The sequence below is a fragment of the Apteryx mantelli genome, chromosome 14, assembly GCF_036417845.1.
Source record: "Apteryx mantelli isolate bAptMan1 chromosome 14, bAptMan1.hap1, whole genome shotgun sequence".
NCBI lineage: Eukaryota > Metazoa > Chordata > Aves > Apterygiformes > Apterygidae > Apteryx > Apteryx mantelli.
This window is the reverse complement of record NC_089991.1, coordinates 3,233,138-3,254,753: the sequence shown is the minus strand read 5'-3', so window position 1 is coordinate 3,254,753 and position 21,616 is coordinate 3,233,138. Positions and strand designations below refer to the sequence as shown.

The following is a 21,616-nucleotide window of genomic DNA, read 5'->3' as shown; positions in this document are numbered from 1 at the left end:
AGCCTTGTGCACAGTTTGGGTAGAATAAACTCGATTTTTTGCAAGTGCAGCATTAGCCTGGCCAGAGCTACACGTGGGAGAAATCCCGCAAACGCACCTGCCTGATCTCTTGGCGTTTCCTGCGAAGAACAACTAAAACCCCTCAGTCTCGCGAAGGAGCCTCTGCTCCCCGCAGGCGTGCGCCTGCTTTTGCGAACCACGCTTTAGTAAGCAGATTTTCTTCGGGCAGAGGCCGGGTCCTGCGCGTCGCCTGTGTCTCTGAAGCGGCCGAGCGAGGGGTCCTGGCCTTTTCTCACCGAAGTCAATGGCAAATGCCCTTTTGTTCAGTCAGATCCAGCTGTCGGATTCTTTACAGGCAGAAATACAAAAGCGGGCGTATTTGATCGGGTGTTTCAGGCCGACCCGCTCCTCTCGTCGTTAATTGCGGGTGTCGCGGCTCCTTCGCTGCTCAGCCAGGTTGCGCCTAATCCTCCTCGTAGCATTTGAAACCAGACACCTTAAATCCCGTTTAATTCTACCGTCTCCTGTAAACGTTCAACTCTTCTTAAAAAATAAATGAGCAGTGATTATATATATATATATTTTAACCCGATGCTACGGTGGGAAGGAGAAGGAATGGATTTCAGTCCTGAATAACCACGACAGGCAGGGACGTAACTAAGGGGAACCCACAAAACGCCGTGCGGGGCAGCGCAAGTGCCACCGCTCGCGCCCCTGCGTCGTCGGGCGCGAAATCTGTTGCGTCAGCGGCTGCTTTTTAAGCCACAGACTTTTTTTTCTGATTTGTTGGACGGTTGCTGGAGGTCACACCCCCTCCCCCCGACCCCAACGTGATGTTACGGCGCGGCGCCCCGAGTGCGCCGGCGTGGGCGCAGCCCGGAAATTTGGGGTGCAGCGGGGCGAACTGGCGCCTGCAAGGCAGGGGGCGCGGGGCGCCCCGCGGCGGCGTCGGGCGGGCCCTGCCGGCTCCCGCACAGACGGGGCGGGCTCGGGGGGGAGGGGGGGGCAGCGCCGCAGCGGGGGCCGCGGGGGGGGGTCTGGCCCAGCCCCCCCACGTACCCCCGGGGGGACCCCGCTCCCTGCGCCCCCCCCTCCCTCCCCGCGGCGCGGCCCCCCGACGCGGCCCCCCGACGGGGCGGCCCCGCTGCCACCCCCCCCCCCACGCGGCGCGGCGCGGCTCGAGGGGGCGGGGCCGGCGGCCCGCACAGGTGCCGGCGATTGGGCGGAATATGCAAATGCGGCGGTGACGTCAGGCGGCTCCGGCCCAGAGCGCAGAAATAGGGCCGGGCCGGCCCGCGGCGCGCACTGTGCCGCCGCCGCCGCCGCCACCGCCGCCGCCGCCGCCGCCGCCGCCAGGTGAGACCGCGCGCGGCGGGGCTCCGCCGGCTCCCCCCCCCCCCCGCGGTTCCCCCTCCCGCGGGAAGCCGGAGCGCTGCCTCGGACACCGAGCCCCGCAGCCCGTGGGGGCGGCCCCGGGCGGGCAGTGCGGCCCCGTCCCCACACCCCCGAGGGCCGCGGAGGGTGGGAGGCAGCGCGGGGCCGCCGCCGTCGGGGCCATCGCCGGGGCGTCCCGGCTCGGCGGCGCGGCCGCCGCTTTCCCCCCCGCGGCCCCTGGGTGGCGCCGTGGTGGCGGCGGCGGCGGCCGCCCCGTCGGTGGCGGCGGGTCCTGCCGGGCCGGCGCGGGGGAGCCGCGGTGCACGAGCCCGCCCGGCCCGGGGGAGCCGCCGGGGGTCCTCGACGGAGGGTCGCGGGGGCCCGGGGGGGGTTTCGGGGGGAGGCGGCGCTGGGGACCCGCTCGCCGCCCGGTGACCTTCAGGCGGAGCCCGGTGCGCGGCCGGCAGCCGACGGCGCAGCATGCTGGTTTTCTTATTACTACTTTTATTGAAGTCCTGGGCTCCCTTCCCGACTTGCTCCCTCCAAAACGTTCGTGCCTTGCGGAAATAAGCAGCTTCCCGGCGTTGCCCACCGGAGGGTAACGGGAGGGGTGACGGGGCTCTGCGACCACAACCCCGGAGCAAACCCGGGAGCCCTCGGAAGCAGCGGTTAAAAACTGCTGAAGGTTGGGGGACTGATCCCCAAACTTGTTTGAGAACGTTTAGCGTCATGAAAAATTCAAGGAACAAATGATTTTCTCAATCCGGAGTATTCCGTTCTGTAACTTGGCTGCTTTTGCTCTCAAGTGAAATGTCTGGTTTGAGCTTAGACATTGCAACTGTTTCCAGTGAGTACTTAATTTGTCAAAACTTTAAGTATTTATCTAAGGTACTGTAGATAAATGATTATTTGGCTTCGTTATGCTGTGCTAAAAGGTTATCTTATGATGGGTTTTCGTCTTAATTTTGTAGCCTTTGCAGCATTCTGCAGGAAATTATGGATATCAAAATTATTTTGGAGGCCACAGAAATGCTGTTTTGATAAGGCTAAAGCAATCGGAGCAGCTGATGCTGGAGGAACTAAGGAGCAGATTCTTATCTGGTGCTAATAGAGCTGATTTATGTGGGGTAATGGTTGGGTCCTGGTGCTTTGCTTTTGCTATAGCAACAGTCCTAACTTCACGTAATTAAGTTGAATGTCTGTCTTTCTAATGTGGATCTTGTTGGAAATCATTAAAAACTATTGTGAAGTATTAATTTTTTGTTATTGAAAAATAAGCTGTGATGCAAGTAGCCATGTAACTGCTTTTGGCAAATTGTTTAATCTCATTATAGTAACCATAATTCTTAAAGCTTCCATGTTGCGCAGGAAGAAGTTGTGGGATCTCTGTAGCAATCTGTTTATGTTGCATATCACGCAAGCGTGTTAAAACAGTTTGTGCCTTTCTCCCCCGAAAGGGCCCATGTGGCTAGTTCTCCTTCCCTTCAAGGTGAGCCTTTCCGCTCGAGCGGTGCCAAGCCCTGTGCGGTGTCTTGGGCTTCCCTGTGCTCCCTGTCATTCCTCACCCGTTTTTATGCAAGTTGAGAATTTTGCTGTATATTGGTCCATGCACAGAAGCATCCGAGTTCAGGATGGGCGTTCTGCAGTTACGATGTTACAGCAGCGCTTGCAGGTCACGGTGCAAAATCCTGTTACATAAGCAGAGGAGGCAGCTTACTTCACCAGTGGCTTGAATTTGCCCCTGAATACTGCTGCATAGCATGGTGCTGCTGTGCTTGTGTTGTGTTTCTTAGTAGAGCAATGAGAGCTATGAGCAAGGTTGTAATGCTGCTCTAGTTCAGAGGAAGAAACCACAGGCTTGAGCTTGTCGCAGGTTTTGTATGCTGTCTTTTTTAACCCAAGAGCCAAAGTTGTTCTGGAAACAATTCCCCTGAAGCCAGAGGAGATGCATTACATATTTTGTGATGCATTAATCTTATGCTTGCTTTAAGAGGCAGGTTTACATTGCAATTATTTTGTGTTATGTAGTAGATTAAAATCTGCCTCTGCTTGCTCATGCATGTTGCTAAGAACAGGTGTGTGGCAGATTCCCCCCTCCCCAGATTTTAGGATACTACTAATCTCTAGCCACACATTGTTCACTAATTTTTCCTTTTATGTACAGCATCTTGCTTTATGCTGGACCTCCGCATGCAAGCTTTGATTTATCTGGGCAGTGATGTCCATGTAGGCTCATACCCTGCATGCGTGTGCCTCGAGTGAGGGAGGAAAATGGTAGTAAAACTGCTGGAGTTCGCAGCGGTGGTCCGAGTCTATTGCAATCGGTTTGAATCCTCCTGCTGACCTCAGTGAACTCTGGATCACAATCCCGTAACTGTATTATTACTGTATATCATATGGCACAACTGCTGACCGGATTGTGCAAGGAATCCTCTGTTTAGCCGAGACAAGCCTGCTGTGCCTGGCTCTGTGTAAGGCAGTGCTGCTGAGCTGCTGGGGAGGGTGCCCAGTGCAATGGCAATGCTCTGATTTCGGAATTAACCCTTGCTTCCTATTTGTGCTGCATCTTTGTTGCTTGGTTTAGGCTATTAAGATATATAATATATATTAATGTACCTCTCGGTTATTATGAGCAACTTGTTAACACACTGTCAGTCAGCATGCAATAAAAACAAACAATTTCTAAATTAAGTGGAGAAAGATGTTTTACAAATTCAATTAAAAAAAACCCTAATGTTATTAGCACATGGAGGTTGCCCTTTCTGTTTCATCAGTGTCGTATGCAACCTAATCCAAGCATCGTCATGTTTTCTAGTACTTATTTACTTATTATACAGGAAACTAGCTAGTGTTCTGTTTGTGCTCTAGGCCTGTAATTTTGAACAGCATACAAGTCGGAGGTCTCTCGAATTGCAAAATTGTTTATGGTGTGATGATATCAGCAAAGCATACAAAATACCTCTGTAAAAATGTGCGAAAGTGTTGCTGTGCAAGAGCAATTTATAATGTAACATTATACTTGTTGCTTATTGATACAGTGACTTTGGCTTATTAAAGATTTATTTGTAGCCCCAGTAACATTACATCTGAGCTTTCTAATTGGAATTTAGAAAGCCTAATAAATTTTGATTTCATCCTGAGTGCTCTCAGTTCATGGTGTTTACCTTAGTACTGAGATATAGCAGTGACTTAACTCCACTGATGAGTGGTGTGGAATGACTATAAGCTGCATTTATTTTATTGACAGTATGCCTTTGGGGCAGACAATAGTTAAAGCCAACAAGTCAGCGCTGGTGTAAGTGGTCATGGCTCCAAAATTAAGTGTTGCTCCAGGCCTGGATACACCCTGGAGCAAATACATGGTATGAAAATGCTGTAAAATGAGTCCTGTCAAGATAAGGTGTATTGCTGGTGACTTAATACAGCTGGGCTTAATTTTGCCATTAGCAGGTAACTTGTCTTGTTAATGTACATTGCTCAAACCAAACAGTAGCCTATTGCATGCTACAGAAGTACCATTGCTTGCTTCATTAAGTGATCATTATGTTTTAATGAGTCTGCGTTGGCACCTTGTGCAACTGCTATGGAAGGTCAAAACTTCCTTCAGCTGCAGTGCAAAAGCGGTGTTAGTTCTGAAGACTATTTTTATTATGAGAAGTAATAGTACAATCTGGTGTTCTGCTGCCAAAAAAGAGAGGTTCAGGTGAAGTGCCCAGGTCCTGGGGAAGCTCTGTGTTCTTGCAGAGCTCCTGTGGTGAGGCTGGCTTCGGGGTTAGGCACCTGTGCACAGCATGCACTGGTTCTCTCTGATCATGCTTGGAGTAACTTCTCCCTCTGGTGCAGCTGATCCAGATCATGGTTTGGAGGAATGATGTCAGACCTCTTCAGACCTGAGTTCAGGTCATGCCTTGCAGGTGGTTTTAGTGGCCTCCCCTGAGCCTGCTGACCTGGCAGGTGCCTGCACCTGGAGGATGATTCCTGCTTTTGGGGGTTCAGGTGCAACATCCCAGGCTCTCTGGCCCTGCAGATCTGATCTTAGCTGAAGGGACGGGGAGGGGTAAGAGTCACTGTAACTGTGGGAGACTTGTTCTCTGAATCTGAGGGAACAAGTATATTTTCTGTCATGAGCCTTCTTGTCATGAGTGCAAGTGTCTGGTTGGGCTTTGCTGAGGATCTGTTGAGGTTATGAGTGCGAGTCCTTGACTGTGAAGGAACCTTGTGCTCTCCAGTTCCCTGGAGACAGGATAAAGTCACCCTTTGGTTTCCGCAGTACTCTAAAATTTGGGGTTGATATGGTTTGCTCCTGGCTGCAGCAGCTAGCTCAGAAGTTGCAGAGAGCCCTAGTTCTGCAGGTGCTGCTTAGGAACAGATTGGGAACAGCATCTCCAGTGGAGAGTAGTCTGGGGGCAAATACTTCATAACACTATCAAAAAGCAGGAATTCATTGCCCATACACTGATGGGCACAAAATAGGACATCAGTGTGTTAGTGCTTATGCCATGTGAACCTGCAAAGCTCCATCAGCAATTACTAAGTTTAGATATATGCTCTTGGCTGAAGCTTCTGCCATGTTAGTGGATCTCAGCTGTGTTTTGTTTTGAGATGATAATGTTTTATGACTGTTCTCTTGTTTTCAACAGACTTGAAATGATGAAATCGAGAAGCTTTTGGCTCTCTCTCATATTGCTTGGGGTTTTCCCGTCGGTCACGAGGGGATGGATGGAATCGGACCGGAGCAGAAGGCTGTATTTGGATGAAGGGAGGTTGCATCAAGAGGTACTGTAAATCAGCAGCTGCTGCAGCTACAACTCTTTTGTTTCTATTTTTATGCTGTGTTCAGGCTTTTCATATTGTGAAAAGAGAAAACAAGTGAAGGCTTATGTGTATTTGTATTAAACAATTGCTGAGGAGGTCCGTGAAGAAACAGTGATTGTGTAGAGACCAGGAAACAGAAGCTTTTATACTTTTTTTAGTGTATTGCCATAGTTTTAAAAGTGAGCGTGTACATCTGGTGATTGAGATGCATTTTTTTGCCCCCCCACGGCTTTACAATACTCTGCCCTGGAGCTGCTGGGACTAATGGGAACAACTAAATTTTATGAACAGTCTTTATTCTGGCTCTTCACCTGGCTCATTGGATTTTTCAGGTGAAACCTGAAGAAGTCCTTTTGCTGTTTAACTAAAGGAAAGCCGTGCCACAGATTGTTCTGAGCGAACCAACATGAGTTACTGCCCCGAGCGTTTCCCTGCTACCTGTTGACTCTGTCAAACCACTGAAGTGCAGAGCAATTTGAAAGGGAGCAAGGGAATGGTGTTAGCTCTGGGGAGTGATGATGAACGTGGTGCAGCCCAAGAGGAGCTCTGTGGTGCGATCAGCAGGTGTGACTCCTCGTTCGTTAATGCCTGATTGCAATGAGCTCTTATGCACCCAAGCTCTGGGCTTGCAGAAGCTGTGGAGCAGCTGCAGCTGTCCTCACCGCTGAAGGCGCTGTGTTGGATGGCTGTGCAGCGCGTGCGGAGACCTGGCCTCTGCTGCACGGTGCTCCGCAGGCTCTCGGGGCGGGAGGGCAGCTCTCCCAGCCAGGGCTGCTAGTGGGAGCTTGCTGCGTGGATATGAGCAAGCTCGGGGCTTCCCGTTTCTGAAAATCCGAGGCGTGTGAACAAGGCCAGAAAAATCCAGAACTGACTTTCACCAGAACAAAACGATGAATGCTGGAACAATTTTAGTTATTTAGTTCCTGACTATTGTACGTTTGCTATAAGTAGTTGCCCAAATGCTTGAAAATGAGCTAGTGGGAGGCAAGAGGAAAAGGACATTTCAGTATCTTTATATTTTTTTCTCAGAGACACTTAAGTAGCAGTAGACACATTAGTGCCAGGTTAGTTATGAACACTTTATGGAATCATGCAGCAGTTGCATCTATTTTTAAGTCTCAGGATACTGTTCTAATGGGAGAATCCCATTTTTCCTGGTCACCTCCCATCTACAAATATCCAGTTATGTCAAACTGTCTTATTGAAATAATGCACTGGTTCTTAAAGGTACTCTTCACTGCTTAGCAGGACTTGGAAATTGTTTTCAGTGGAGACAGTGATGATTCTGCAATTCTCATTTTGGTCTCATGTGCTGTTTCCTTCAGGTATCATTCTTTAGAGGTGGCAAAAATCCTGCCCAGCTCACTTTACATCATTCTGTACAGCAAAAAAATACAATATGCTGGCACTGTAATGTTAAACTTTTCTTGTGTTGCCTCAATCACTTTTGCCTTTTGTTAAAAATAATGAAATATTTTGCATCCTTTGCATGTCAAAAATGAAGCAATTCCTCACTGATGCATATTAGTTTTGACTTTCAAAAAAGTTACTCCTAGGAATTAAATTCATTACTCAAATGATTTATTTTAATATAAACCATAGAACTATCACACTACTTGACAGATGGTCATTCAATTGATCTTGCTCTAAAAACAATAGTTACTGTACCAATTACCTGATCATGCTTGAAGTGAAAGGATCTCAGCTAGAGTTGTATTCAGATTTGTACACAATTTATAGTAAGTGTGAATATTAGTTTATTATATACAAAGTATGCAGTTAAAATAACTTCAAGGGATATAACAGTTGTAATGCAGATTTTTGAAAAAGTAACTGTACAGAAAGCTTGTTCCACAAGAAATAGTGTTCATACCATGTAGAACCAGACAGATATCTGAGAGGCCTGACTAGTTTTCAGGCAGGTTAGTGAAATTGTGAGGAGTCTGCTGTGTTTTCAAAATATGTTTCCTTTGCCTTTCAGAAAACAGCTTAGCCATGTTACCTTTTTTAGAATAAAAATTGCTTAATTCTTTTCTAGTCATATTTTTTAAATTTGCAGTGCATATCTCATGCTGAAATTGTAGCTGTTCTTTGCTTTTGGAATGTGCAGTTTCTCGCAGTTCATGGGTTTGGAACCTGCGACAGTCAGTTACTCTGACATGCTGCTCTCTATTCATGAGAAATGTTTGTTAATTACCAAATACATGGTTTGATTAATATGTAATTCCATTAACACATGTTTTAAATGTTAAATCACTAATGGCAAAGCTCCTAAGCAATCACTAAATTACTTAAAAAATATGTAAAGGGTTAATTTTCAGGTCAAATAATTCGAAGCATGCTCTGATCTAAAATTCCTGCAAACTTCAAAGCAAATACTCAGGTATGGGTCAGTGACCTTCAGTAATACTTGTTCTCATCTAAATAGGAACAAGTTTACTGAATCAAAAACATTGCTTAATTTATGTTCAGATTGCTAAATCGATTTCTTCATGGTCTGGTAGAATTATTGCAGTTGTGCTTTGCATTTATAAAGCAAAAATAAGTCTTGAAGCCATAGACTGCAATATACAGCTATTCTGGATGAGAAATTAAATCCGCAACACGCTAATAGTGTATGTTTTCCTGATGCTCAGCCTTCTGCCTGTCAGATTTGCAGGGCGCTCCTGAGAAGAGGTTTGTTTTCTGAAATAGTTTTAGTCTTGATTAGAGTAGTGATAAACATGCATATGTATGCAGGCTAAAATTCTGTGGGTGTATAATGAATTAAAATAGGAAACGTAATTAAAAGGACAATGCTAGTATTTAATTGGAAAGCTATGACTCGCTTGGGCCATATTCATTTTGGAGAATATTGCAGTTGTTTTTACTATGCGAAGCTCTCTGTAGGGTAACTCTGCAGAGCACTGAGAAGCTCTTGCAAGCTTCTGGGTGCTGTGTGGACTTCCATGGAGCTGGGAAGCTCAGCTTCCTCGGGTTGAACCATCATGGTGCTTGATATACAGTGCAATATATACCAAAATACATCGAGCTCATCTGCTCTGGGGTAGTGCTTGTGGGTGGCTTGTGCCTCTGCCCTCGGGCGGGCAGGCTCGTGCTGAGGCAGGAGTGACCGCGCTGCATGGACGGCCAGTGCTGCCGTCGGGGTTGCCTGTCCTTCCTGCGAGGGGATGTCTTGAGGGACGTGGGTTTGTAAAAGCTGTTGCTGCTTGTGGCGCCTGCATGGAGACCCAGTATGAGCACAGCGGAAAGTAAAGATATGAACAACCTCGATCTGAAATAGCAGCAGGGTTCTGCATGTAAGACTTAAGTGAGTATTCGTCTGAAAATCCCCATGGAAAGCCAACTCTCGCTTGAGGTCTGCAAGGTCATCCACACTGGTAGCTCAGACTGTTTCTTTAACCCACTGGGATATTCTACAAAAGCATCTTATTAAATATGGAAATTTGACAACTAGCTGCTATTCTCAAATCTGCATGAGAGGCTGCTTTTATATATGTGCTGAAGCCAAACTTTTTTGCAGTGGTTCTTGCAGCTGGGGCAAGTTTCTCCCCTCCGCTTTTCGCTCGGCGGCGCAGCAGCAGCCGCCAGCGCTGCAGGTCTTCATTGGCGATTTGAGGAGCAGAGCTCCATCTGCTAATGGGAGCTCCTCAAACAGGAGACGGCACAGCACTACGTCTCAGAAATTAAATTTTGTATTATGTTTTCCGGGACACTGCTGGCAGGTAGCCTGGACAATGTTGTCATAACTGGATAGTGTGAAAGCGGAGAATAATCCCATATTGGTAGAGGTATGGTTGGTTTGTCCTAAATTGTTAGAGGAAAATATTTGGATGTCGCTGATAGCTCTAAGTGATTATAGTAAAGACTGACTGGCAGGTATCCTGGAGTCTGTTCTGGGCTGTAAAACCAGAACTGTGCGTGACTTTGTAGAAGTGCTCAATCACTCTCGCTTGGTTTTTGTGCTCGGCTCTTTCTGCCACCCACGCCGCTGTTTGAGAGCAGCGAGATGCCGAAGCGCAGCGCGATGTGCGGAGCATCCCGTATCCCCTGCACGTGGCCGGGCTGCGCTCCGGGCGGCTCTTCCTCGTGGGCGAACCTCGGCGTGCCCACGTGGCCAACGGTGTCTCTTGCAAACTCGATGCACTGACACGGCTGCTTTTCCGCTCCCTACTGCCAGATCTAGATACCTCGCGATACTGAATTGCACCTTAATCGTCCGTTCCAGGGAAGAGCAAGGCCCTTGTCCATGCATGGTTGTATTGGTGTGCTGCTGGCTGTCCGATTTGGGCTGTAACAGCTAAGTTCAAAGCATAAGCTAGATAAGTTGTGCCAGTATTTAACAGTTCCTTGATCATTTGTACCTATGATTCAATCTTGTCACCTTATGTCTTGGCTTATGCCTTAAATTTCATCACCAGCCTCAAAATATCACTTGTAGCTATGCTAACACTTAAACTTGTTTTTTATACTAATAATTGTAGCAAATGTGCTTTTTTTAAAGGTGCTAAACTTTCTCACTGGTGCTTGGAAGGTATTGGCTTTGCGGGATACCCATCACTTGGCTTGCTCGGATGCCATGGAAGTAATAACTAATGAATTGCTTAAAATCTCAAGGTAATAAATGTCACCTTATCCTGCACCAGGACCCCGTGCGGCTGCGTCGTAGCAGCCCTCCGGTGCCGCGCTGCGCGGGGCAGACCGGCCTCTGCCATCCGCTCGGTGCATGAGCTGCACTTGGCCAGGAGTATCAATTACTGCGGGAATTGCTAATTATCTGCAAGTTCTTAAATGTTGTTGCACTTAATGCTTCAACAGAAGACGCCGGTTGCTTGTTTTGAGCAGCAGGGGAGTCGTGGGGATGATGTGCTCCTTCCCCCAGCAAAGCCGTATTTCCTCGTCTGACTGCTGAAGGGGAGCTCTGGGAAGTAGGAGGCGGAACGGGGAAGGCTTTTGATAAAAGCTTTTGCTTATAATTCAGACATGGGCATGATTTCAGAACACGAGCTTGGAATAGGACAGGCACAGTGTATCAATTTTATAGGCAGCTGAAAACCTAATATCCTGGTATTTATTTTAAGAGTTATTAGGAATGTGTTCTCTGCCATGTGCATGTGCTCTTTCTGCTTCTAAGTCAGGTTGGAGAAAGGAAGGAGAGAATCAGACTTGAATTAAAGTCTATGCTGGGCTACAGTCTGCTCCTGCTTTAAACTTTAATGATGGAAAAGGGAGACAAAACAAGACTTAAATTTCTATTTGTATCACTTTATGTACCAGTAATTCACTCCTTGTTACCTGCTTTTATGTGGTGTCTCTGACAAGCTGTAATGTTTATTGTAGACAATTCTAAAAAATATATATATTTTTTTACCTCTTTGGAGATAAAACTTCTTCTCCAAATTCTAGTTATTAGTGTATTTGCAGTTCAAGGTGCTGCGAAATTCTTTCATAGTGCCTGGATGTACAAGTCAGGTGCCCTTTAATTCCCAGACCCTGCCTGCCCTCTCCCATGTCCCCGAAGGATTTAATAAAAGCTGTATCTTATGGAATGCCATTAGGTTTGAAGTACTAATATTCGAACATCGCATGACTTGGACCCAGGCAGTTATTGTGTATTTGAATACTAATTTGTGAAATTAGTAATAATAATATTTCACACTAAATTGTGAAAAATGACAATTTCTACTCCACATCTGATGACTGCGGTTCAGTAGGGAAAGCACGGGCTGTCGGGGTGCACGGTGACCTACTTGCGGGCACAGCTTAGAGGAAGCCCGGCGTTTTGGAGGACTCGGCTGCGCTGCCCTGTTCCGTGTCAAAGCATCTCTGCAGAATTGGGCAAACTCGACGGCAGCCAGCGGGCTCCGGGCAGAGCGAGCGCCCGCCGCTGTGCACAGCGCTTTAGCCTCTCCTCCTGCGTACGGTCCCTTGCGGCACCAAAACGCCGCTTCCTTTATTTTTTTAACTTATTAATGTGCCCTGTGCGGTACCTCTCAGGGGATCGCCCTGTTCAGCCCGCTGGGGGCTATTACGTTTCGGTTAATAGCAAGGGGACCTGCAGCGGGTTGCAGGCGTGCTTCCCCGTGGTGGTGCCCGGGGGGTTAGTGCCTGCCTGGAGGTGACCCCCCCCCCTTGGGCACTTGCCCCCCGGGGAGCAGAGGGAGCCCGGGGCTTTGGGGTGCCCGGCTCGGTGCCGAGCTGTGGCACAAACTGACCCGTGGGAATCGAATTTCTGTTGGTTCTCCTCATGTTGCAGTTGAACGGCTGGAAAAATCCTGTCTAGTTGGAAAGTGCTGGTATATTCCTAAAGCGGAGTAAAAAAAAAAAAAATCTTGAAAATAAAATTGCCTTTGGTTAGCTTGGCTGTGATGTGATGGAGTGCTAAATTTGCTGATACTCTGTTCAGAAGCCACTTAACCTTCAGAGAATAAGTATCGACTTTTTTTTTCCCCCCCCCCATATGCAGTGTATCGTCCCTTCAAAAAAAGGCTGTGGCAGTAGCTTAAAGGCAGTTCTGCTTAAAGAACTTCCCACCATCGAGCAGGGGAATTTTTAGATATTTAGATTAGGAAGGATACATCTGCATATTTAGCTTCTAAAACAGGCTTCTAGTGAGCTTCCCTATGACAGTGTAGAGATTTAGGGAGTTGTACCTAGCTTTATAATCTGAAGTCCAGAAATGGTAGTGAGTAAAATCAGAGATGCAGCAATTATCTCAATTAGCTGCCGTATGGGTGAGCAGATGATGCTGCGGTTGGAGACGGGAGAGCCTCTCTCCGTGTTCACACCAGACAGGACAAATGGAAATTGCCGGCTTCTGTACTGATACCAGGCTTTCTCTGAGTGGTGGCGTGCGCTTTATTTTCTCTTTGCCTGGCTCAAAGTGGATGCTCTCTGCCTCATTAGCATCTTTTTTGAAAATATATTGTGTTCGTGGCTCTAAACGGAAAATCCTGATTGCTAAACCGAGCTGCGTGTTAGTCTTAAACACTGCAAATGCTACAGTCTGTACGCAGAGTTGCCTGGCGATTTGCTGGACTTTGCTGTAATTTTCTTGACCCCTCTTTCGGGACAGGAAAGAACATGCTCTGAAGGAAAGAAATTCCTGGGATTATACCCTATTAATAGGAGCTACCACTCTATTTATTTGCTGAATGAGCCAGGACTGTATCTTTAGGAATTTAGGTTGATCCTGAGGGTAGGTCCCTGGAGACTCGACACGTTCGGAGGTAACATCCGAGTCGGTGATGGACAGTGCGTGAGCCGAGCTGCGTTCGCTTTATCCCGCCTGCTCGAGCACTGCAGTCTGTTCCTCGGAAAGCATCCAGCGGGAGGCTCGCTGCGCTCCAGCAATACGGATAACTTTGTGGTCCGGAATATTTTACCCGTTCTCTTGCATCTCTTCCACCTACTGCATTCATCAGTTCTGGCAGAGCCCCCTACGCTAACCTTTGCTCAGGATCATTAAAAATCGCTCCCTGGGGCTAGATCTACGTCGGTCTTGGAGGGCAGGGGCCTGAAAACGCAGCGAGGGTATCCTGGAACTGCTGCGTTTAAGGGCTGTCGGTGCCTGTTAGGTGTCGTGCTCCGATGATCAGAGGCTTCTGGCGGAGGAGCTGGCAAGCGCTGCTCGCTGGGTCGTGTTTGGGAGGAAGCACCCTGGGGAAGCTGCGGCTAAACCGCAATTCCTGGTGGCAGCAACCCTGTAAATACCTGACCTGAAAAAGTGAGGAAGCTGGAGCAGAAGTTGCAAAGGGCAGCAAAGAAAACCTGCGTACTGCAAAGGTTTACTCCTTAAAACAGTGCGGGAGGCTGTTGCTCTGTGATCCTACTTGTGGTGTGCGTCTGTACGTGCCTAAGTTATAAGCGCTAATCCTCTGGTTTTAGTCAAAGAACAGCTAGGAAGCAGTAGCAGGCAGGAACTTGTCTTTCCTGCTTTCAAACCTAATTGTGACCGTTTAATTACGAACCTCGTGAAGCACGCTCATTTTTCAGATTAGAGTGCAGGAAGCTACAAGCGGCCGCATTAACGTGCTGGAAGAGCAGATGTGCAGGGAGGAGAGAGAACAATTATTTATAGGAAGAATCAGGAAACAGTCTTTTTCCCTCAGTATTGGGGAATTGTACATGCATGTTGTGCATAATTTACAAATTGAAGTAACATGAAGCAAATGTAACTTATGACAGCGTTAGACTCTGTCTAACCTTTTCAGGGGGGCATTTTGGGGCAGGGAGCCTTTTCCCACGATGTGTCTCATTCTGCCTGATCCGCAGACCCGGAGCTCTGCAGGGTCCTGGGAGCACCTTGGTGGCTGGGAGTGTGCAGGACAGACGTACGTGCAGGACAGACGCACCTCGTCGGCTCTAGCACTGAACGGGGGGGGCAGCACGTATGACAAAGCATCTGCGTGCTTGTGACTGTTTTCAAACCATGGGCAATTTTAGTAGCGAGCTGACACGTTTTTATTTAAAAGGCTATGTTAAGGGTGTATTTTACAGATATTCTACGCTTGCTTTAATGTCTAGCCTACACTTATAGGATCTGGGTTAATAGATTGCTTATAGCCATGCACAGCAGCTTCTGCTGGTGTAATTTCATACGTGCCCCAAGCAGCTATAAATTCTAGATACCTAATGATATTTTTTTTTGTAACCTGCTGTAGATTGTTAATATTACCTGCCTAAAAGCTAGACTGTGTTATTTTACTTGCCTGGAAGAGAGCTCCAGGGAGAGCTTATTCCTGTGTCTGCATCTTGTCCCCTGGGCCCATGGGTGTTTTACACCTTGGAGGACCTGTGCTTCTCAGCAGACAGTCCTGGGCTGGCTTTGTTTCTAAATGACCTCTCCATGCTCATGCTGCAATAATTATTTCTTGTCATTAGAGGTTCCACCTGATTGTGTGTGTTTGCCTAGTCACTCCTTGGCTGCAGAGAAAAATGAGGTGTTATTAATAGAGATTGCCCTTGAGGTACTGGAATTAGATCTAGAGATCATGACTAACAGTCCCAGCAGTTTGGGTATAGCTGTTTCTTGAGCTTGGAAGATCCCTGGCTATCTTCCAAATCAGAAATTAATTAGTCTTTAAGTTAGTTTTGCCATAATATAAAGCTAGAAGAGTGCATGCATGTGGTCCTTCTTTACCCTCCCACCACCACCACTTGGGGGTGTAGCTCTAACAAGCCCAAATGGTCAACTGCTGATTAGCTTTGGTGTAATAAAAGCTAATCTCAGGTGACCTTAACAGGAAAAAGTGATATTTTTAGTGCAGTGGTTACTTTCTTATGTTTTCTTGAGTTTTACTTTTTAGAGATGTCCAGATCCTGGACTGCATATACCAAGATATCAAATAGGGCTGACCAGCAAACTCCTCCAGTCTGAGATTTTAAAAAAAAAGGAAGCAAAAAATGTGATCCCCAGAGCACCCCACCAAAGCCTTTCAAGGGTTTTGGGAGGGAGGAGGATGCTCAAATGAATGTGGCTCTCATGAGCCCTCTCTGCCTTTGGAGCGGAGAGTTGAAGACAAATCTTCTATTATCCTAGAGTGCCAAAAATGCCAGTCTTCAGTGTGTATGTTTCCCAAATCCAGACATTTCTGACAATACACGCTCTGCACGTGACCTATGCAAAAACCACGAATTCAGTGAAGACTGAGGTAAAAGGCAGTGTTAGAGAAAGGAAACCTTGCACAATATGGTCTCTTGGTGGAATGCGGAGCTGGAGCGACACAGGTGCTGGGTGCTCCCTGGAAGCAGTTTGGTGCCACCAGTTCCCAGTGGGGTTAGGTGTGAGGGGCCTCCTACTTTCACAGCAATACTTGCGTTTTCCTTGTATCTTTTTGTAGAAATAAGGTGTTAGGGTCAGCCTGCTGCTTGCTGGCCTCCCCTGGATGCGTGTTTTCCCCTCCCCTTGGAGGCTATCAACTTTTTGTGGTGTCTGTAGAGGGAAGACTTAGTATTTAGACCCGAGTTCATCACCCCTGAGCGTCCATCTCTGAGGTCGATGGGGAAAGCGGCACCTCCCCATGGTGCTTGTTCCTCTCCATCAGCGGCAGCTCCCTGCCTCGCTCGGGTGCTTCCTGGGGTGTTCGAATGCAGGCAGGGGACCCCGGGGCTGCACAAAGCCAGTGCTCAACTATGGGTTGTTTAACACCAAAGGACGTGGTGTCCGTTTACAGACCCTTGTTGCAACAGTGCTGTCCGTGCACCCTTCGCCCTCGTGCAGATGAGCGGGAGCAGCTCCTGCAGCCCCCTCCTGCAACGAGGATCTCCAGGAAGGAAAAGCATTGCTGGGTTGTGCGGTATGCAATATGTTCTTTGTGGGCATACAGCAGCTGCACTTTTTATAAAAGTGTTTAAAGATTTTATTTACTCTAGTATGAAATGACCTGAAAGTAGTTTTGCTGCTGGGATCCCTTGCTAATGACTGTCAGTAAAATCATTTATACCACCTTGCCCCCAAGCGCTCTATTATATTGTGTATTCCATCTGTATAGCCGTACTTTAACTCTGCACAGTAAAGTGTCGTCCTCCCCCCAAGCCTGTTCTCGATGAAATGCGATTCTTCCTTGCAGAAGTGCCCAGCTTGGCTGCGGGACCATGATTCAGCTTTAATCAGGAGGCTCCAACGCAAGCCGGCTCTTACGGCTTGGCAGGACATCAAGACGCTGTCTTCTGCAAGAGTGACGTTCCCCTCCTGCAAGAGCAGGAAAGGGCTTTGTGCACAAACCTTGTTTAGCTGCGTAAGGTTTGCGCAGGTGTCTGGTGTGCAACATCTCCCCGCAGCAGCCACGGGGAGGGGAAGCTGCGTGAGAGCAACTAGGGGGAAGAGTGACCTGTGTTTCTGACCCTTTTTCCTCCCAAACCAGCTAACAATAGTGATCGCACTTGATGACACTGTATCTGCAGTCAGGTGCTAACACTGGTTTCGTTAGTGCTTGGAAATAGTTTTTCAGTAGCTGGATGTCTTGCGAAAAGCAGTGCTGGCACAAGCACGCTGCATTGATTTCCACCTAAACAATGGTTTGGCACTTCAGTTAGAGAATAGAGGGACTCTTTATTCTGTGTTCAATTAACATTTCAAAGGAGGAAAATAGGTGCTAAAAGTAAGCCTGGACAAATAAAATGGCTGTATTAGTTAAATGGTATTTAAAGTGGTTTGCAACCCCTATTCATGAAGTTCTGTAGAGGGGTTGAGAAATCTGAAACAAATTTCTCACTTCAAAAACATATGATTTATTCTATGATAAAATTAGATTTTTAGTTAAAGGAATTTGCAGTCATTAAATGGTGCCCAAGAAATAAGTCTCGTTTATAACCATCTGCTTTATGGCTTCTGCTGAAAACTATTCCTCCTCAGGCTATGCATCTGAGTACTTTAGCGTCACTTTTATGAAAATAGTTTGGTTCTCTACTAGTAATGTTATAAAAACCTTGTGATTTTTACTTGAGAGCAATATCTTACACTTCAGAGAAAAAGGGACTGCTCCTTTTTGTAAAGAGATTGCCAAAGCGACTGTGTGTCACAGTAGTATGCCTGGGGTCGGACTTGCTGGTAATGTATCTTACTGGCATATGGTCATTAATAGTAAGGTCATCTTACATTCAGCATGCTGTGAAGAAGAAAAATTAGCATCGTTTCTCCTTTTTTGTCTTACAAAAAAGAGGTGGTATTTGCCTCGGCTAAATCGTAAGAAAAATTTGAGCCTTTGCTGTATTTTCACTTACCGGAGGAGCAGAAACCTCCAGGAGTTGTCTGTCTACCTGGACTGGTGCGGTTTGGTGGCTGCTGTCTGTGCTCTGCCGTGGTTGCCAGACACTTTTCTCTTTCCCAGATTTTTTTTGTGTACGCATCTAAAATTTTGAGTGTTCTCCGTGCCATCAGCCTGGAACATTTGTTTTTCAAGTTGTTTTTTCTCACTCCATGTATTTCTCCATGGAGTGGGATGTTCTAGGGGACAGTGCTGATATTCTGTCAGTTAAAGAACTGATTTCTTGAAACCTGACCTCTTATTCTCCCGTTGCATTTCTATCAAGCTTTTCCTCTGAATCTTGCATCTGTTTTTTAGCTAGCTGAAATTCATTAGAGCTTGTAATTTTAAGAGGAACAGAGTAAAAGAGGAAGGGAAACTCTGAGGACCAGCCTTTGTTTTTCAGTGTCTCTGCTATCCTTTTCATGGAAATACCGAAAAGGTATAAATAATAAGTGATATAAAATAAAAACAAGTGAGCTGACACTTTAAAATATTTTATGGAGTGTAATTGTCTTTTTCTTTTGATCAATGTAATAGTTGTAATTAGGTTTAAGTGTTTCTAAGCCTTTGAACTGCAAAGAATTCAAACAGCTTGTTAAAGCGCGGGACTCCAGGGGAGCTTTAAAAGTACTCTTCCCTTTTGCCCACTTTACATGTGCATGGGCTTAATGATAGCAGGCTCTATCTGATTTTTTTTTTATCCTGTGCCCCACCTCTCAAACTAATATTTGAAAAGCTTTGAGAGGTCCCTGGAGTATAACTGTCTGCATATCTCGGGGCTTTGCTGCATAAAGAGTAAATGCTTTGAAGTCTCTGCTAATCCTGGCTGCCATTTTGCATATTTCTCACGATCGCTGATGTAGCGTCCTACAGAGGATAACGACTTAATATTTTTATAAGAAATATCCGTGCTGACTCTTTGCGTTACCCGTTGGTTGGCTTGGAGAGGTCCAGAGACACCATACTGCTGTCCTGATTCTACTTCTTCACTGAAATACCTTGTTCTCGAGGAAAAAGGGCTTGTGGGGCCCTTGCAGAAGAGAGAAGCTGTTTATGCACAATATACGCAAATAGTGACGGCGAGCAAAATATAGGTTGTCGCAGTGTTCGAGCTGAGCTGGACCAAGGAGCATCTGTGGTGCTTCGTGCCCCCAGGGCTGGAGCAGCCCCTGGCGCTGGCGGCCCCGTGTGCTGGCGCTGCGGGAGACAGACGGACGGATAGGACGTCGCAGAACACGTTCTGCATGCGAGAGTGCATCTTTGAATAAAACACCCCATTTTGAATTAACCTGAGAACATTAGACAGTATTATAGGAGTTCACTGAGCAGATACTGTTGTTACTTCCATAAGCTGATTTTTTTTTTTCTTTTTTTTGTTTTTATGTTCGTTCGCTTCAAAGCTCTGCATTTTCTACCGTGTGCTCCCACGGCAGCTTTCCATGTTTTCTATTAACCTGTGGCAGGACTTTCTGTGCTACAGAAGGGACTTTGAATATATTTCATTAGACACGTAGCAGTGTATTTTACTTCCCTTTGTCTAGATGATGTCTGCAGGGATGTATTTCATTAAAAACCCCAAAAAACCAAATCCCTAATAAGCATCAAGTGGGCCAGAAACTCAGCTGTCCAGGGGAGGCAATGTGTTATTTTCCCCTCAAAAGGAGGAAAGCAGCAGCCCTCCTGTCACTTCAGCCTTGGATAAAACAACATCTAAGAACAGCGAGTGCCGGGGGAATGAGGTGAGGTTAAGCGGGGCCCGGCCGGCGGAGGGAGAGCGGGGCTGCGAGCCCCCGGCAGAGACCTGGCACGCTCGGTGCCTGCGTCGTGGCAAAGCGCCGCGGGAGGCACCATAAGGGGAAACGAGCTTTTAAAATCCGGGAGTAGGTTATGGAGTAAGAGCTGTGCCGGTTCAAAGGTACGCCCAGGTGCAGCCAAAAAAGCGCTGCCTCCTGGCCCCATGTTGCTGGAAAGCGCTCTCCTGTCCCGGCTGTGAGAAATAATTCTAGTAATGGCAATCGTATATATTCGTAATTAATCCGTAAATAATTTTCCTGCTTGGAATTAAATATTTATTCCTCTCGGGTCTCACCATTAGTATAAGCAGAGTATTGTCTGAGAATGTGATATCCTTTTTGACTTTTTATGAAGTGTATTTTTTTAAGTTTCTTTATTGGAGATGGTAGTGATGCATTGCAAGAAACGCTGCAAATGATGTGGGTGTGCAAAGGTTTAAATGAGCTGAGCATGAGCAGTCCGGTTATTTTGACTGAACTGTTCAGGTGCTTGAGCAAGTCTCTGCTCAAATGCTTGTAACTGCTTCCTCCCCCTCGCCCTGAATTCTTGGTGTAGTAAAATATCCCCAAGCTCCTAGCTGCTCCCTTCTATCAATAGGGAAAAAAAATACTAATTTAAAGATATTGTGCACTACCTTGTAGCCTACCACAGAATGATGAATCATTTTAGGTGACGTATTGATCTGTTAAATATTTGTGAACAAACTGAAATCGCATATTTGTAATTACTGCTCGGTTGTTGTGCAGAGCTTCGTAAGCGCTTCGCTGCCGCAGCGGCGGGGTGCTTAGGGGTTTGTGTTCAGGCTGCCTTTGAACAATTCTCATGTTCTTCAAAAAATTCTCTTTTTCGTTATAGGAATCCAGAAGGGTTGAAGTCACAAGAAGAAAAGGTAGGAAACAATACCGTTTTCTTTCAGTGTATTTGTCAGTGTTGCGTATTCTTGCAGTAACTTGTAAACCCATGTTCGTTTTAACACCCTTGCAAGAGTTTGCTGCTGTCCGTGTTTCCAAGCGGCTGCCTCATAACGCTCACCTGTTCTTAGTGACAGCAGCTTGTAAATATTTTCAATATAAAGTTGCTCTTCTGGTTATAAAATTGCGTGATAGTTCAGGGGGTGCGAATCAAGGGCTGGTGTACGCTCACAGGGGATCTAAACGCCGGCCCTGGGATCTTTTAGGGGAAAAACGGCCCAGCCTAGGCTCTGCTCGCGTTGGTGCCCGTAAGAAAAGCTGCGGCTTTGAAACCACGGCGAAGCACCCTGGTCGCTGGCTGGGGACTTCACCTTCCTGAGTAGTCAAGACAGCAGTATATCCTCATGACGTAGCTCGGAGGAGTCATGCATGTGATTTCAGCATGGCTGTTGTTCGCTCTTCCTTTATTGTATTTATCTATTCAAGTGTTTCTATAGTCTGCGGAGGGTAAAAAACAAACAAACAACAAAAAAAACCCCACAAACCCACATTTTGTGGACTAACGGCAGCTTGTCCAACCAAGGTCAGTGGATTTTCCCAAACTGGTGTTGTGTCCGAGGTACGCGGCAGACAGTTTGCTGTGAACTTGAAGGAAGTTCTGAGACGGTTTTGTGTTACCAAGTGGGGTTTTGGAGCAGCTAGAAGGAGGGGAGTTCCTTGCTGGGAAAACACCCGGTCACGAGAGGAGAAAAAATGATGGTGCTGGGAGGAAGTTCAGAAGAAAAGACGGGAAACACGACACCGTGTGGTGCCTGGAGCGCGGTCTGGCTGGTTGGCTGGGTCGGGGAAGGCACTGGGTCTCTCCGAAGATGCGTGGATGTGAAACGCGGGACCCGTGCCTGTGTCCTGCTCTCCCAGCTCAGGTCCCCCTCCTTCAAACGCTTTTGCGCGAGTAACTAATTGGCAGTTGTT

General features: G+C 47.0%; 1 long non-coding RNA gene across 1 annotated transcript; it reads left to right on the top strand.

Moving 5' to 3' along the window:
* The first annotated feature begins 1,330 nt into the window (after positions 1-1,330).
* Positions 1,331-20,689, top strand: LOC136993329 (uncharacterized). The gene is made up of 3 exons (XR_010885613.1): positions 1,331-1,356; positions 6,015-6,150; positions 20,589-20,689. It is a non-coding gene; the product is annotated as an uncharacterized lncRNA (long non-coding RNA).
* Positions 20,690-21,616: the final 927 nt, after the last annotated feature.